The sequence below is a fragment of the Caretta caretta genome, chromosome 1, assembly GCF_965140235.1.
Source record: "Caretta caretta isolate rCarCar2 chromosome 1, rCarCar1.hap1, whole genome shotgun sequence".
NCBI classification, from domain to species: domain Eukaryota; kingdom Metazoa; phylum Chordata; order Testudines; family Cheloniidae; genus Caretta; species Caretta caretta.
Genome location: NC_134206.1, coordinates 17,261,889 through 17,279,686, shown reverse-complemented (window position 1 = coordinate 17,279,686; position 17,798 = coordinate 17,261,889). Strand labels below are relative to the sequence as shown.

The 17,798-nt window shown below is 45.1% G+C and overlaps 1 protein-coding gene across 2 annotated transcripts in view; it reads left to right on the top strand.

Annotated features, from left to right (window-relative positions):
• Positions 1-17,798, top strand: part of GAB2 (GRB2 associated binding protein 2) — a 181,807-nt gene that overhangs the window by 20,122 nt on the left and 143,887 nt on the right. The window contains exon 2 of one of the 2 annotated variants that reach the window (XM_048840643.2): positions 10,549-10,666. The exons of the other annotated variant lie outside the window; for it this stretch is intronic. The gene's annotated coding sequence lies outside the window, so the exon portion shown is untranslated. The remainder of the gene's footprint in view (positions 1-10,548; positions 10,667-17,798) is intronic. 2 annotated transcript variants of the gene reach the window in all.

Here is a 17,798-nt window from a genome sequence, read left to right as displayed (position 1 = left end):
TTTGTGCTTTATTGTAGCTGGCTGACCCATCCCTAGTGTTATTGCTGATGTAACATGAGGTACCCATACATTTTTATCCTACCACTACTAAATAGAGAGTTTTGAACCAAAAGGCAACATGCAACTACCCACTAACTTTATGATCTGGGTCTGATCTTCAAGGTTATTGGATGAAACAACAACCACTATTCCAACTCCAAACATCCCCCAAGTGTCTGGAAAGTTTGGACCTGAACCAAACTCTTGTGTCTTACATCCACATCTGTTGTAAAGCCTCTGCTATCACTTCCTGAATGTAAATTTGAGTTGCTGCCCTTAAATAACTTCTGGCATGTTAGCAAGGATGCCCGGGGGAAAGGGGCAGTTTGCTCCAGGCCCCGCATTTGAGAGGACCCCAAACCAAGAACAGCCATACAGGGTCAGACCAAAGGTCCATCTAGCCCAGTATTCTGTCTTCTGACAAAAAGAAAAGGAGTACTTGTGGCACCTTAGAGACTAACAAATTAATTTGTTAGTCTCTAAGGTGCCACAAGTACTTCTTTTCTTTTTGCGAATACAGACTAACACGGCTACTACTCTGAAACCTGTCTTCTGACAGTGGCCAATGCCTGGTGCCCTAGAGGGAATGAACAGAACAGGGTAATAATCAAGTGGTCCATCCCCTTTTGCCCATTTCCAGCTTCTGGCAAACAGAGGGTAGGGACACCATCCCTGCCCATCCTGGCTAATAGCCATTGATGGACCTATCTTCTATGAATTTATCTAGTTCTTTTTTGAACCTGTTATAGTCTTGGCCTTCACAACATCCTCTGGCAAAGAGTTCCCCAGGTTGACTGTACATTGTATGAAAAAATACTTCCTTTTATTTGTTTTAAACCTCCTGCCTATTACTTTCATTTGGTGACCCCTAGTTCTTGTGTTATGAGAAGGAGTAAATAACATTTCCTTATTTACTTTCTCCACACCAGTCATGATTTTATAGACCTCTATCATATCCCCCCTTAGTTGTCTCTTTTCCAAGCTGAAAAGTCCTAGTCTTATTAATCTCGCCTCATATGGCAGCCGTTCGATACCCATCAACATTTTTGTTGCCCTTTTCTAAACCTTTTCTAATTCCTATATATCTTTTTTGAGATGGGGCAGACCACATCTGCACACAGTATTCAAGATGTGGGCATATCATGGATTTATATAGAGGCAAGATGATATTTTCTGTCTTATCTAGCCCTTTCTTAATAATTCCCAACATTCTGTTTGCTTTTTTGATTGTTACTGCACATTGAGTGGATGTTTTCAAAGAACTCTCCAAGATCTCTTTCTTGGGTGGTAACAGTTAATTTAGACCCCGTCATTTTATGTTTTCCAGTGGGATTATGTTTTCCAGTGTGCATTACTTTGCATTAATAACATTGAATTACATCTGCCATTTTGTTGCCCAGTCACCCAGTTTTGAGAGATCCTTTTGTAGCTCTTCGCAGTCTGCCTGGGACTTAAGTATCTTGTGTAGTTTTGTATCATCTGCAAATTTTGCCACCTCACTGTTTACTCCTTTTTCCAGATCATTTAGGAATAGGTTGAATAGGACTAGTCCCAGTACAGACTCCTGGGGGACACCACTATTTACCTCTCTCCATTCTGAAAACTGACCATTTATTCCTACCCTTTGTTTCCTATCTTTTAACCAGTTACCAGTCCATAAGAGGACCTTCCCTCTTATCCCATGACAGCTTACTTTGCTTAAGAGCCTTTGGTGAGGGAGCTTGTCAAAGTCTTTCTGAAGTCCAGGTCTTCAAGGGATGAGAAGGGTGTCCATTTAATGCCTCTTGGCATGTCTTCTGTTGTATGCTGCATTACCCAGTTGATGGCAATGTTGAAGAGGATTGCAGACATGACACACCCCTGATGTACTCCTGTTTTGTCTTCAAAACTGAGCTCACTGTGATCAACACTGCATGCAAAGTTGAAATAGAAGCTTTGGATGATGATGATTATATGCAGAGGGATTCCATATGCCCGCAGAATGCGCCATACGCTGGTCCTGTGAATGCTTTCAAAAGCCTTCTCAAAGTCAATGAAATTTATGTAGAGTTGCCACTGCATTCTAAGCATTGTTCTATTATGTTTTGTAGAGTGAAGATCTGGTCTGTGCATCCACACCCTGTCTGACACCCGGCTTGCTCTTTTCTGAGAACTCTATCAGCTGCCTCTGATATACACTGGACTATGATCTTACACAGTGTGTGGCTTGGCACAGATAAAAGTGTGATACCGCACCAGTTGTTACGATCACTGAGAGTTCCTTTCTTTGCTATCTTCACTATAACCCCATTGGTCCACTCATCTGGCACTTTTTCCCTTTCCCAGAATGATGTAAATAGAGGGGCCAGGATAGATGCTGCTAACTCAGGATTTACCTTGGACAATTCTGCATTCAAATTATCCTTGCCAGGAGCTTTCCCATTTTTTAAGGATTTGATGGCTTGAATGATCTCTTCCTTAGTTGGGATGTCTGTATTGATATCAAGATCTTCTGGCTCCTGGATGTTTGCTTCCTCTTTTGGAGGCTCCCTGTTCAGCAATTCTTTGAAATGCTCTGTCCTGTGCATTTCTTGTTGTTTTCCAGTTATTAGCATGTGGCCTTGTTTGTCCCTGATGAGAGTGTTTGTTTGTTTGTTGGTGTCTGCTGTTTACCGCTGGTAAGCCACGTCATTTTGTAGACGGTTCCTTGTTCACCAGTGAGAACACCTGCCTGTAATTGTCGGGGTCACCTCTGGAGCCCTTTTTAAAAATTGACATCACGTTACCTATCCTCCAGTCATTTGGTACAGAAGCTGATTTAAATGATATATTACAGACTACAGTTAGTAGTCCTGCAATTTCACAGTTGAGAGCCTTCAGAACTCTTGGGTGAATATCATCTAGTCCTGATGACTTATTACTGTTTAGCTTATTAGTTTGTTCCAAAACCTTCTCTAATGACACCTCTATCTGGGACAGTTCCTCAGATTTGTCACCTAAAAAAGAATGGCTCAGGTTTGGGAATCTCCCTCACATCCTCAACTGTAAATTCATTTAGTTTCTCTGCAATGCCCTTATCATCCTTGAGTGCTCCTTTAGCATCTCAGTCGTCCAATGGGCCCACTGGTTATTTAGCAGGCTTCCTCCTTCTGATGTATTTTAAAAAAAAAATAGATATTACTTTTTGAGTTTTTGGCTAGCTGTTTTTCAAATTCTTTTTTGGCCTTCCTCATTATATTTTTACATTTTGTTTGCCAGAGTTTATGCTCCTTTCTATTTTCCTCACTAGGATTTAACTTCCACTTTTTAAAGGATGCCTTTTTGCCTCTCATTGCTTCTTTTACTTTGTTGTTTCGCCATGGTGGCTCTTTTTTTATTCTCTTACTATGTTTTTTAATTTGGGGTATACATTTAAGTTGAGTCTCTAATGTGGTGTCTTTAAAAAGTTTCCATGCAGCTTGCAGGGATTTTACTTTTGGTGTTGTACCTTTTTAATTTCTGTTTAACTTCCTCATTTTTGTATAGTTCTCCTTTCTGAAATTAAATGATACAGTGTTGGTCTGCTGTGGTGTTTTCCCCGCCACAGAGATAATATAATTAAATTTAACATGGTCCCTGTTACCAAGCGGTCCAGCTATATTCACCTCTTGGACCTCATCCTGTGTTCCACTTCAGACTGAATCAAGAATTGCCTCTACTCTTGTGGGTTCCAGGACTAGCTGCTCCATGAAGCAGTCATTTAAGGTGTCAAGAAACTTTATCTCTGCATCCCATCCTGAGGTGATAAGTACCCAGCCATACCACAGCAAGCATGGAGCCCATTCAGCTCACCGCAGCTGTTGTGAGCATTGTAGACACCTCACACGTTATCCTGGAGTATGTGCAGAACCGGGCTAAGAGACGCCAGCACGAGGACGATTGTGATGAGGACATGGACACAGACGTTCCTGAAAGCACAGGCTGTGGCAATTGGGACATCCATGGCGGCAGTGGGGCTGGTTGATACAGTGGAACGCCAATTCTGGGCCCAGCAAACAAGCACACACTGGTGGGACCGCATAGCGTTGCAGGTATGGGATGATTCACAGTGGCTGCGAAACTTTTGCATGCGTAAGGCCACTTTCCTTGAACTTTGTGAGTTGCTTTCCCCCGCCCTGAAGTGCAGGAATACCAAGATGAGAACTGCCCTGACAGTTGAGAAGCGAGTGGCGATAGCCCTGTGGAAGCTTGCAACGCCCGACTGCTACCGGTCAGTCGGGAATCAATTTGGAGTGGGCAAGTCTACTGTGGGGAGTGCTGTGATTCAAGTAGCCAATGCAATCACTGACGTTCTGTTATCAAGGGTAGTGACTTAGGGAACCCCATTGCAGAAAGCCATCCACTATGACCTGCACATTTCCCAAACTGTGGTGGGGCAATAGACGGAATACATATCCCTATCTTGGCACCGGACCACCTTGCCAACCAGTATGTAAACCGCAAGGGGTACTTCTCAATGGTGCTGCAAGTACTGGTGGATCACAAGGGACGTTTCACCAACATCAACGTGGGATGGCTGGGAAAAGTGCATGACTCTCGCATCTTTAGGAACACTGGGCTGTTCGAGCAGTTGCAAGAAGGACTTACTTGCCAGACCAGAAAATTACCATTGGGGATGTTGAAATGCCAATAGTTATCCTTGGGGACCCAGCCTACCCCTTGCTCCCATAGCTCATGAAGCTGTACACAGGCAGCCTGGACAGTAGTAAGGAGAAGTTCAGCTATCGGCTGAGCAAGTGCAGAATGGTGGTAGAATGTGCCTTTGGACATTTAGAAGGTCGCTGGCGCTGTTTGCTGACTAGGTTAGACCTCAGAGCAACCAACATTCCCATTATTATTGCTGCCTGCTGTGTGTTCCATAATATCTGTGAGAGTAAGGGGGAGACTGTTATGTTGGGGTGAGAGGTTGAGGCAAATCGCCTCAGGAGGGGGGAAAGACAAGGCGACACTGCTTATTGTAGCCACACTACAAGTCAAAACTGTTTGAATGACAGCCTTCTGTTGCTTGGGCCATCCTCTGGAGTGGAGTGGCTGGGTGCCTGGAGCCTCCCCCACCCCGCGTTCTTCGGTGTCTGGGTGAGGAGGATATGGAACTTGGGGAGGAGGGCAGGCAGTTATACAATGGATGCAGCAGGGGTCTGTGCTCTTGTTGGGTTTCCTGCAGCTCCAACAGATGCTTCTTCATGTCTGTTTGCTCCCCCATTAGCCTCAGCATCACCTCCTGCCTCTGCTGTTTGTGCTCACTTAATGCTTTCCTGGCCTCTGCCTCTGAATGTCTCCATGCATTAAGCTGTGCCCTGTCAGTGCTGGAGGACTGCATGAGCTCAGAAAACATGTCCATCGTGAGTGCATTTTTTTTTCTTCTAATCTGCGATAACCTCAGGGACAGAGATAACCGCAGGGAGGAGCATAGGAGTTTGCACCAGAGACATTAAAAGAGAGAATTAAAATTTAAGATGATACATTTCTGAGAACAAAAGGGAGACTCTTTCACAGTGAATCAAGCAATTCACAGCAGACAGCACATGTGCTTTAGGTACAAGGTCACATTTTGCCTTTTATATTGAGCGCCTGCCAGTGACACATCACACACAGCTGGGAAACAGAATTCAGTTTCCAGGCAGCTATGGTAAGTCTTTTCGTACGCGGGGTTGGCTTCTTATGCCTTCATAACATGTGGGAATGGTTTCAAACTGCAGAGCCTTCTTTTCCCATAGCAAGCAATGCCGGTTGGGTTTCATATTTAAAAGGAGGGGCTGCGGTTTTCTGTTGGATGTGCAGCACACACCTCCCCCACCCCACCACGTGGCTATTCTCTGGGATGATCCCTTCACCCCTCCCCGTGCCACATGGCTATTCTCTGGGGATAGTCCCTTTTAGCCAAGCGCAAACAACCCAGCATGAACAGTGTCCTTTTACTGTTCCCTTACAAAAATTCCTCTATTTCAACCAGGTGACCATGAATGATATCACTCTCTTGAGGCTAACACAGAAAGATAAAGACCGACTGTTGCTTGAATGTGACCAAAAGCCAGGACCATTCACTGCCATGCTTTGTGCTGCAATGATTCCAGACTACTTGCTACTGGCTTGGCGTGGTAAAATGTCCTACTGTGGAGGATGAAATAAGGCAGCCCTCGCCAGAAACCTTCTGCAAAGGCTTTCAGAGTACCTCCAGGAGAACTTCATGGAGATGTCCCTGGAGGATTCCTGGTCTGTCCCCAGACACGTTAACCGACTTTTCCAGTAGCTGCACTGGCTGCGTATGCATCCCAATTCTTCAGGGCAAATCAAACATTAAATGCTATTACTTTTAATCCCTGTACTGTAGTTACAAATGTGCACTCATCAGAGCTGCCTTCTCTGGCTTCAGGGTTGGGGATCCCACCTTGGGAGGGTATTGGCTCCAGGGTGATGAAAAAGTCCTAGCTGCCAGGGAGAATGGATTCACCGCTTGCGTGCTGCGCATTCTCCTCCTCCTCCTCTGCTCATCCACAAAATCCTCCTCCCTGTTGCGTGAGACTCCCCCCTTGCAGGTGTCCACAGACAATGGTGGGGTAGTGGTAGGGTGCCCCCCTAGAATGCCATGCAGCTGATCATAGAAGTGGCATGTATGGGGCTCTGACCCGGAGCGATCATTTACCTCCTTTGTCTTTTGGTAGGCTTGCCTGAGCTCCTTAACTTTCAGGTGACACTGCTGTGTGTCCCTGTTGTAGCCTCTCTCCACCATGCCCTGTGCAATTTTTGGCATATATATTAACATTTCTTCTTTCTGATCAGAGTTCGGCCTGCACAGATTCTTCTCCCCCTACAGAGTCAGATCCAGTGTCTCCCTTTCGATCCATGCTGGAGCTCGTTTGTGATTCTGGGGGGACTGCATGGTCACCTGTGCTGTTGAGCTCGCCACGGTGACCAAATAGGAAATGAAATTCAAAATTTCCTGGGGCTTTTCCTATGTACCTGGCTAGTGCATCGGAGTTCAAAGTGCTGTCCAGAGCGGTCACACTGGAGTGCTCTGGGATAGCTCCCGGAGGCCAATACTGTCGAATTGCGTCTGCACTACCCCAAATTCGACCCAGCAAGGTCGATTTTTGTGCTACTCCCCTCACCGGAGAGGAGTACAGAAGTCAATTTTAAGAGCCCTTTAGGTTGACGGAACGGGGTTGTGTAGATGCATTCATTTTAAAATTGACCTAATGTGGCTAAATTCGACCTAACCTTGTAGTGTAGACCAGGGCTAATTCTCATTCTGTGTAGGCTGTCTTCCATTTTGTTTCCTTTGGGGTTTTTTAATGTGGTTGGCCTTCCATTTCTCATCTCCTGTATGGTTCATGTCCTAGTTTTAGCTTTCAGGCTCTTGTAATCAGGAATCCAGATTTCCTGGTGTGAAAAAAAAACACACTGCTAAGAGGTTCAAGGTCAGAAGATTATTGTATTTTACCTGCTGGGGTCTAGGGAGTGTAGTTGTTTTACTCGTCTCCACACTAATTCACTGCAGGGTATGTTGTGCTAGCAGCATGGAATGGCGTTTAACAGTTCCGTTACTTACACTGCATTGTCACGTAGAGACCCCGACCTAAATCAGTGCCTGACTGTGCATCTGCTTAGCCAGAAACAGCTGCTGCCCAAAGACTTTTTTACAATCCAGACAGGCAAAAGGGTTATTATCCACATTTTACATCTTAAATGACTAGCCCAGGGTCACAGCGTTAAGGCCTTGGCTACACTTGCAAGTTAGAGCGCATTAAATCAGCCCCGGGTGCCCTAACTCCCGACCCGTCCACACTGGCAAGGCACATAAAGCGCTTGGACTCCACGGCTGGCACGCCCCTGGTAATCCACCTCCACGAGAAACATAGAGCTCGCCACGCCCTGGCTGAAACACCCGGGCGTCGGTGTGGACGAGGTGTTGCATTACTGCGCTGTGATTGGCCTCCGGAAATGTCCCATAATCCCCTGAAGTCAAGTGGCCACTCTGGTCATTGTTTTGAACTTGGCTGCAGGCATGCGAATATCCCCTTTCAAAGCTCCGTTTCTGACAGCCGGCTGCTTGTCTGCTCCGGGACAAAGCAACCATTACTGTGGAATGCTGCTGCTACCGAGGCAGGCGTGTGTGGGGGGGGAGTGAGGCTCATGTTGGGGTTTCCCCCTGCTGCTGTCTGAACTTACACTCTCTGCCCCCCAAAACACACTGTCTCTCCCCCCACATACACACAACACACTCCCTGTCACACTCCACCACCCCCCCCTTTGAAAAGCATGCTGCAGCTACTTGTACACTGGGATAGCTACCGCAATGCACTGCTCTCTGTGGCGTTGCAAGAGCTGCTAATGTGGCCACGCCAGTGCGCTTGCAGCTGACAGTGTGAACACACGACTGCGCTTTCCCTGCTGCTGTCTCCGAGGGCTGGTTTAACTCCCAGCGCTCTACATCTGCAAGTGTAGCCATGCCCTAAGGTGGTGCAGCTGCACTGGTGCTGCGCTTTAATGAAGACACTACTACTCCCATCGGAGAGCTTCTCCGGTCAGCACAGTCATCCACCTCCCCCAAGACGCGGCAGCTATGTTGGCGGGAGGAGCTCTCCCTAGTGTTGCCTACACGGGGGGCTAGGTCAGTATAACTGCATCGCTCAGGGGTGTGGATTTTTCATGCCCCCGAGTGACATATTTATACCGATTATAAGTCTGTAGCAGAGACCTGGCCTCAGTCTGTGCCAGACCTGGGAACTGAATCCACATTTACTAAGGCTTTGTCTAGTGCCTTACCCACAAAACCATCCTTTCACTCCGAATGGCTTCTCCGTCTGACGCCCCTCCCAGTATTCACCATGATACTGTAGTTGTTTTCCACCCCTCCTTTGCCATTACGTCTGTATTCCAAAGATCCATGTTAGTAATAGAAGTACAGGAACAAAGAATACCTTCCACTTTTCCTAACTTTCAGTTATCTGCTCCGCTCTGAGCAGCATTTTTCCTGCCATTTGGATCTATCTGTTTTGTTTTCTAGGCCTTGTGAGCTTTGGTAAACTATATTACATCTTCTGGCTATAAGGGAGGGTTGGGGGTGGGGGGCTGTTTGTTTTTGTTTTTGTTTTTAGTTCTGTGAAAGAAAATCTTTTTTTTTCTTTTTTTTTTTTTTGCCAATGCAAACAAAGTCTGCCCTGTCTCCTCTGCGGTAGCTCAAGATGCCACCCACACCCAGTCTCGCAGTGGGATGTAGACACAATTATTCCAACAGTAGCAAGTCCCACAGGGATTATCCTTGGTTGACTTCTCTGTGATCATCTTAAAACAAAACAAACATTGGTTGTTTTTCTTGTGCTTCTCTAGCGTTCTGCTAATATAAGGCCAGGTATTGAAGGACTTACTCAGGCAGAGCTCCCACTGAAGTCAATGAGAGTTTTGCAATTTGGTATTTCTGAGGTGCCTAACAAAGGCCAGGTAAAAGACTGGCAAAGACACTGGGCTTTGGTCCATTGATGTAATACTTTAATACCTGTCTTTTACTGTGAGTGGCTTATACAGTTAAAGAGATGCTCGTCTAGCACGACATTCAGATCCAGGTTTGAATTTCCCTAAATTCAGGATGTCTGGAAACAGGGTTGTGGTTCGGGTCTCTCTCTCTAGTTTCAGAGTAGCAGCCGTGTTAGTCTGTATTCGCAAAAAGAAAAGGAGGACTTGTGGCACCTTAGAGACTAACATGCTCTAATAAATTTGTTAGTCTCTAAGGTGCCACAAGTACTCCTTTTCTCTCTAGTTTGAAGCTCCCCCTAACTACTGCTTTGTCTCTTACCCTCTCACCAAGGCCCACCTCTGCTGTAACACCTTTAAGAAATCAGCAACTTTGTGACAGAGTCCGGAGACCTTGGTTCTGTTCCTACTGGCATGTGCTCAGTGTATGACTCCAGGAAAGTCATTTAAGTGCTTTCTTTTTTGCTGTCCCTATATGTAAAATGCTGGAGCAGGGTGAGATCCTACGATTGAAAGAGCTATATAGATGCCCAACATTATTACTGGCTGGGACTCTGCAGTCAGTCAACATTCTTCAGAAATGCCAGGTGAGTGCTCCAGGGTGTAGAAGATGCAGTAAACATTCTACAGAGCTCAGTGAGGTTCATAGTCATTAAGTTAAGCTGAATTTCAGTCGCATTCCTGACTCTGGAGGACAAATCCAGCAACTGAAATGGCTATAACAGTGACACAACGAGGCCCATCCTTTGTGTCCTAGTGAAACCAGTTAAGTCTGGGGATAGATCCCAAACACAAACATGCACCTACTCTAGGAGGATTCAGATCTAAACTTTGCAGTGCTCATTGGTACATATAACCTGTTGGATCAGAACAATCTCCAGCTGTGGAGAAGGGGGAGGGCTGGATCCTCAGCTGCTATAAACTGGCTTAGCGCCATTGAATTCACTGGAGCTTCACAAACTTACACCCCTGCTGAGCAACTGTCCTGGGGTCCTGAATCCATTTCCTTCCTACCCCCAGGTTGCTGTACAAAATAATAGCTGAGAAGGCCATCTCCGTGTTGCATGCGGATGCAGTCACCTAGTGTGGGATCTGTCACCGATCTGCCACCCATCCATGGAAATCTTTTGGGCTTGATGTGAGTATAGAAGCAGGCTCAGCATCTGGTCCTATAACAGTAATATTAACGAATGAAATCAAGAGCCTCACTGTTTAATTAGGAACTCTTGTTAATTTTGAGCTAAAGTCCTGGGGACTTGATTGTTGTGTCTCTGCCTTTAACATTGGTCATCCTTTCTCTGGGAAAGGAAAAAGCTTTCCTTCTTAGGCAGACACTGACTCAGTTACTTTAACATACCGTTGCTACACATAGGCACATCATACATCATTTGAAAGCTTATTATATCTACTTTAAGTTGAAGTACGATGTGGAGCTGTCAAGTGGTGATGTTACCCTAGAAACAGAGATAAACAATTACACCATCAACACATTAAAATGACCACTTTGAAATATTTGCATTAGTTTCTGTTACTTTAATGACTCCATGTATTATTTCAAGACATCAGTTTGGATTTCTTTTGATCTCAAAGCATCCTAACAATCCAAAGGGTAAAATAAAATCTAATAATAAATTTGTACATGTATGATTGAAATGTAACAGTGGTGACATTTCGAGTCAACATCATTATCATTTTGTTCTTCCTTATGATCTCTGTCAAGAGTGCCTGGGTTACCACAGTCGTCTTTGTCTTGGCAGGTACACAGTTCTGTGCAGGGAAGATTGTTCTGACTACACACATAGTTGGACTGTGCAGTGACCCTACTGGTACAGGCACTAATAAGGTCTTGTAGAACTCAGAGGTGATTGGGCCCTTGAGGAATACAGGAAGTAGTTCATCATCCACATTTTTCCATCATCCATGTTGCTATTGTGATCCAATATCTGGTTTACCTATATGCAAAGACCTCCAAATCCTTGTTTGCCAAGATGCCTATTTTACCTCCTCTTCAAAACTGTCCTCATTTGGTGGGAATTTGGCCAGTGACTTGTCCTTTTTTATGGCTAGATTGAGGTGCAAGCAATTTAGGTCTCTGTGGTCTCCTTTTCTTTCTCACTCTGGTCATACAGCACTGCTACTAACTTCCTAGCTGCAGAAACTGCAGCTTGTCATCACTCTCTCCAATTTGGCAAGCTCTCTGGAGCAGTAAGCTCCCTTTGTTTTGACATTAACACAGATTTCTCCCCAATACCAAATCAGGATGGCCAGAAACACATCCTGTTAACAGGTAGACAGCAAGAAGTATGTTGCAGAAGTCAGGAGTGAATGCATCACAAATTGCATGCATGGGTATGAAGCAATGCTTGTTGATGCTGCTAATGTTGCCTGTTTCAATCCACATGTTATCTATGTGTTCCATTATTGGAAAGTAAGTGATCAGCAAGGACCCAAACATCTGTATCAAGTGACCTAATCACTATGGTTACTTTGATACCAAGCAACTCAAAAGCCATATTGGCACACACAGCATGCAGAAGCCTCCTTGTATAGCTTCCTCTTGAGTACTGTACTAGTCTTGGGTTTCTTCAACGCCTCTAATGATGATGGAGTTTACTACTTCGTCACTGAGAGAGCCTCCAGCAAGGAGAGTTTGTGTTGGGTACGCTCCTTTACTCAGGTGCATTTTGAGCCATATATTTTTTACAAGTGACTACGTATTGGATGCCACAGTTAGAAACTTTTTTTCATGGAGGTAAAGGGTGTCCATCAACCACCTGGTATTTCTTGCATCCAACCTTAGATCCTTTCCAGCGCTGTCTCTCTGCAGTTTTCACAGTTACTGTTGTCATATCCATCAAAGACTTCAATTACAGAATTAGCTTTTAGGACCTGCTCAAGTACTTAGCAACCAATCCACTGAATGTGTGGAATTTGTCACCAGCCTTCATTTGTGTGATGGCCATGGCATCTCTGATGTACAGGGTGGTTTCTTTGTTGCATGCCCTTAGCTCATGGATTCTTGAGCTTCCAGCTGATCCCCCCCCAATTCAGCTTTGTCTGTTCTTCTCATTGTTCAATCAGCATGGAAGAGGGACAGAGGTGCAGGTCCTCTTGGGTGATTAAGAACAGTTGCCATTGAAACATCATCTCTGCATCTTGCTAAGGACGGGGGTCTGTGGAAAACAGTTTCTGGATGGATAGCTGCTGGGATTGTCCCTCCCTGGACAAACTTAAATTGGGCCTTCTTGGCCATGAGAGCAAATGTTTTGATGCTGGATTTCTTCACTGGGCTGAAGAAGTTGTCTCTTCAGAATCAAAGGCACCTCTCACAGATCTCTCCATTATTCTTCACCAACATCTGCTATTTTCAGTGGAGACTCTTGTAAATCTGATGTTACATGCAGTCCAGTAGATATGTTGACAAGTACCTCTGGTGCTTGAGTCAGATGGGTTTGCTTTATTGTTGATGACATGGCTGGCAAGAGCTGTAACATGTTCTTCGTCCCTTGTCCATATAGAGGCAAAGACTTGTCTGTGGACTTTTATCTCCACTACTTCTTGTTAAGCCACCTATTTCTCTCATAACTTTTGCATATTCACTCAGGCCACGTCTTGTGAGGGTCCATCAGACAAGGGTTGGCTTATTTCTGGTCAGTCCTACAATCCCACTTTTGCCCTCCGAGTCTTTGGCTATAGAAGCAGGTCTGCATGATGGACTCTGATCAGATTCAGAACCTGTTTTCTTTCCTGGATTCTAACGTGCCAAATTTGACTTGCCTGTGTATTTCTGAAAGCAACCCCTGTTATAGAGCACGGGTAGCACATCATCTAAATGAAAAAACTCATCCAGTCTCCACCAATTCAATTAATCACTCATTGTGTCTGCTGACAGAATCACAGAGTTCTCTCTAGCAGTGGTGGCTTTTGATAATTTTCTATTCTTTTGATTTTTGATTTTTTTTTTACAAATAATCCATTTTTCAGAGTTAGTGGAAAGTCTTTTTCTCTTTGATGTAAGCTTTACATCCTCTTTGTCTTCACGTATTGGAACTTCTCTGTAGAGGATAAAATTCCCAAAGTATATTGTTAGCATCACTATCACCATTTTTCATTTAGTGCAATATATAGACTTGTTAGACCTGTAGGTTAGTATCAAAATTGCCATTTTTTAGAAAGCACTTTGATTGAAACCTAATATGAAGCAGTGTATTGTCATCTTTAACACTAATATTGACCTGTGTGTAACTGAATTAAAAAGCTAGTTTCTAAAATATTTCAAAGGCTAGTAAGTACTGCATGCATAGACCATTACAAATTAAAACCTACCAGGCAGACTAGATCAATCATAGACTCAGGGTTGGAAGGGACCTCAGGAGGTCATCTAGTCCAACCCCCTGCTCAAAGCAGGACCAGTCCCCAACTAATGTTACATTGTATGTACAAAAGCTTACAAATGGAGGAGGAATTCACATACACTATAAACTATGGGCATGCAACCTTCAGTGTGAGACTGACCTGGTCAGCATATATCAACTGAAAATATAGAAACTATTAGAATCGCTTGTGAGATACCTTGATAATTAAGAATTTGCAATGTGAAAACACTTTGTGCTAATATTGCAAAATGCTGATATTTGCCATTTTTTGCCACATGCTAAAACAGCTTCATCATTTCTGAAAAAAAGAAAAAAAAAGTTGCCCATGCAAAACTAATAAAAATCTGTTACTATATCGTTGGTTGGTAGCTTTGACCAGTAAACGCCACATTAAGGTGTTGAAATTAACTTTAAACAGTAAAACCTGTTCCCCTTGTCCTGTTGCAGTGTTCCTGGAACTGTGCAAAATGTGACACTTGCATTTCCGGTGCTATTGTTTCATCTCAACAGCTCCACATCAGATTTCATCTAAACATACATAAAATTAGCTTTCAAATGATATATGATGTGGGAGTATGTAGCATGGATACCTTAAACACCAAAAATATGGCCCTTTTTGGAGAATTGCTGCATGCCTGTTTCTTAAAATCTTTTCCCAAAACCCATGTGCTCCAGACTCCCTGCCAGCTATAGTGGCCACACAACAATGACATATACTGGATCTATGTGTGCATCAAGTTCCCCAGAGTAGGGACTTCATTTCATGTTGTTTTTTGCGTAATTCTCCATAGAAATCACCATGTCCTCCTACAATACTGTGGAAATACTGTAATAAAAAATGTCCTCCGTATTGATGCAATGTCACTGGGCTGTGCCAAATAAATTGCCACTTCTGATTTCATCCTGCTAGTGGGCCAAATCCACCCTGACTTACAACATACATGGGGATTGCATGGGATGTGCAGCAGGGAGAGAAGGCCAGCTCTAAATGTTCTCCAGACAACCCCTGGAAATTCAAGACTGGCCCAGGGAATTCAGGCTAGATGGCAGCTTCACAGGTATCCAACATGACACAAGGCTAAGGTGGGGCTTGTTTTATTGTTGCGTTAACTATTTTTGTTCAATGGCAGAAGACGCATGAAGGTAATGGAAAGAATCCATCAGTAAAGAGGAATGAACACAAACGCAGACAGCACTGAATGTAGAAAAGGCTTTACGTGCTCCTAAGTGAAATCCCCAGTCAATAGTTAATTAGCGCAAAACAGAGGGATAGCTCAGTGGTTTGAGCATTGGCCTGCTAAACCCAGGGTTATGAGTTCAATCCTTGAGGGGGCCATTTAAGGATCGGGGGCAAAAACTGGGGATTGGTCCTGCTTTGAGCAGGGGGTTGGACTAGATGACCTCCTGGGGTCCCTTCCAACCCTGATATTCTATGATTCTATACGCGTCGTCCTGAATTCTGAACTGGAGGATAGAAAGGAATAACGGAGCAGACAACAACAGACAGTAGTCTTAGCCAGAGGGGTGTGTTGGGCAGTTGAGAGTCACTGAGATGGCCTTTAAGGATTTTTTTTTTTTTTTTGACATTAGGAGAGCCTGCTTTGCAGACTTGCAAGCTGGAAATATGTTTAATCAATATATGCTTGAGGTTCTAACTCTGGCTCCACTGTTTTGTGGGTGTGATTGATATGCATTGTGCTTTCCTTTCCAAGTGACGGGTCTCAAATGTTAATCTTCATGGGGTATGTGTGGAGGGGGAAATTTATAGTTCCCCAGCCTGTGCTGTCTGGATGAAATTCACCACTTGGTCCCACGTCAGCCTTATTTTCAGAACATAAGTGGGATGTAAGTGGCGTCTAAGCCTCGAGCTGACTCAATACACAGGGGTGAATTTCGCCTTCTGTGTTTTAAGTTAAAAGCAAAAAACGAACTCTTGTTGTTTCTGATGGTCAGCTGAGACCTGGTGAGCTGGTGCATCAGGACAGTTCTGAATTACTTCTAATTACCTAATAAATTACTCTGATTCCTAAAATGGCAGTACCTCTTCGATTTCCATGTGTTACAAACACTTTCATGCTTGCTGGGTGAGGATATCTGAGTGAGATATTCATACATTTTGAGAAGTGCCCATTAGATCATCTAGCTTGGACCTCAACTTATTAATCAGTGTTTTTGATTCAATGTCTATTCTCCTTCTGCCGCTGCTGTTTGCTTATTTATTTAAGATGTGTCCTTTCAGGATCTGTAGTGTTATATATTCATTGTTATTAATTAGCAGGTACATAGCAAATTTCATCCAGGAGCCGCAGAGTCTATTACCATTAGTATTATATCCAGAGTACAGCATAATTATCCCTATTTTACAGATGGGATAACTGTGGCACAGCAACCAAATGAGTTGCCCAAAGTCACACAGAAAGGTAGTGGTAGAGCAGGGACTTGATCCCAGGTCTCCTACATCCTAAAATAGGGCCTTAACTGTTGGACAATCCTGACCCTCCAGGTGCAACCATTCTTATTTGCCCCACCCAAGCTGTCCTAGCTCTGCCTACCCCTATATATCCTTTCCTGTCTCTTAGTGTGAAGCCCTCTCCCCACTTGCTAGCCAACTATAGCAGCCTTGGGCTTTCTCCCATGCTTCCCCTGATGTTGAGGCTTCCGTGAACTAATAAGGTCACCAGTCTCTCCTCTTCCAAATGTCTTCTCAAGACACACTTCACCCCTGGTGCCTACAAGGAATTGGTGGGTGCCCATAACCAGAATATAACTAGAGGGTGGACCTCAATAGCTTATTGTGAGTATGGAACAGATGAGTTTTTTCCATGCTGGGGTGCGTTGCCTGAGTTGACCATAATTCCCTCAGGAGATGCACACTCTAGCCCTAACGACTCCTAGGGCATGGCTGAAACCCACTGGGCAAGTATGCACTCCTGCCTGTGCTATACCAATGGCTACAACTTAATCATGGGTACTTTTCGTAAAAGTCATGGACGGGTCACGGGCAATAAAGAAAAATTCATGGCCCCGTGACCTGTCCATGACTTATACCATAAATACCCCTAACTAAATCTTAGCGGGTGGGGCTGCTGCTGGAGGGCATCAAAGGGGGGCCTGCTGCTCAGGAGGGCCAAGGGGCCGCTGCCTGGGTGGGGGCAGTGGCACCAGCTACTGGGGCCGCCAAGCAATGGCTGCTCCAGCCGCCCCCTGGGACCGCCCACCCGCCGCTGCTCCAGACGCCCTGGGACTCCTGCTCAGGGAATCCCTGGGGCCAGCTGCATTGGTCGCTGCTCAGGTGGTCCCTGGGGCCAGTGACTGGCCCCGGGGCTGCCCAAGCATCTGCCTGCAGAGCCACTCCAGGAGTGGCCAGAATGGCTGTCCCCCGGGCCACCTGAGCAGCTGGCCCTGGGGTCAGCCACACAGGGCGCTGCAGAAGTCACGGAGGTTGCAGAAAGCCATGGAACCTGTGACTTCCACGACCTCCGTGACAGACACGGAGCCCTAGCTGTACCTACTCTGTGGGTAAACGGAGGCTGCTTGTGTTTCCAGAGCTGTCAATCTGTGCGTCTCATGACCACTGGTAATAATGCTGGCACAATGATGCAAGCTGACACCACTGCCTTAGAAGATAAAAGGGGTGCTGCTCCCCCTTCCTAGGCAGGCAAAGAGGAAGCCACCAAAGTCTTTTAAGCCTTGATTTATATTCTCCCATGTCAAGCTGCAGAGAAGCCTTTAAATATCGACTGGGTACAATAGAGCCTTGTTTCCAGTAAATGCCCCACAGAAGTCAGCACACATTTCAGAGGGGATTTAAAGGCACTTCCAAAAGGGAAGGCAAAGCTTGTCAGCTCTCCGGATCACTCCTGACGCCTTCCCTTTCCCAGCTGAGCTGGGGGA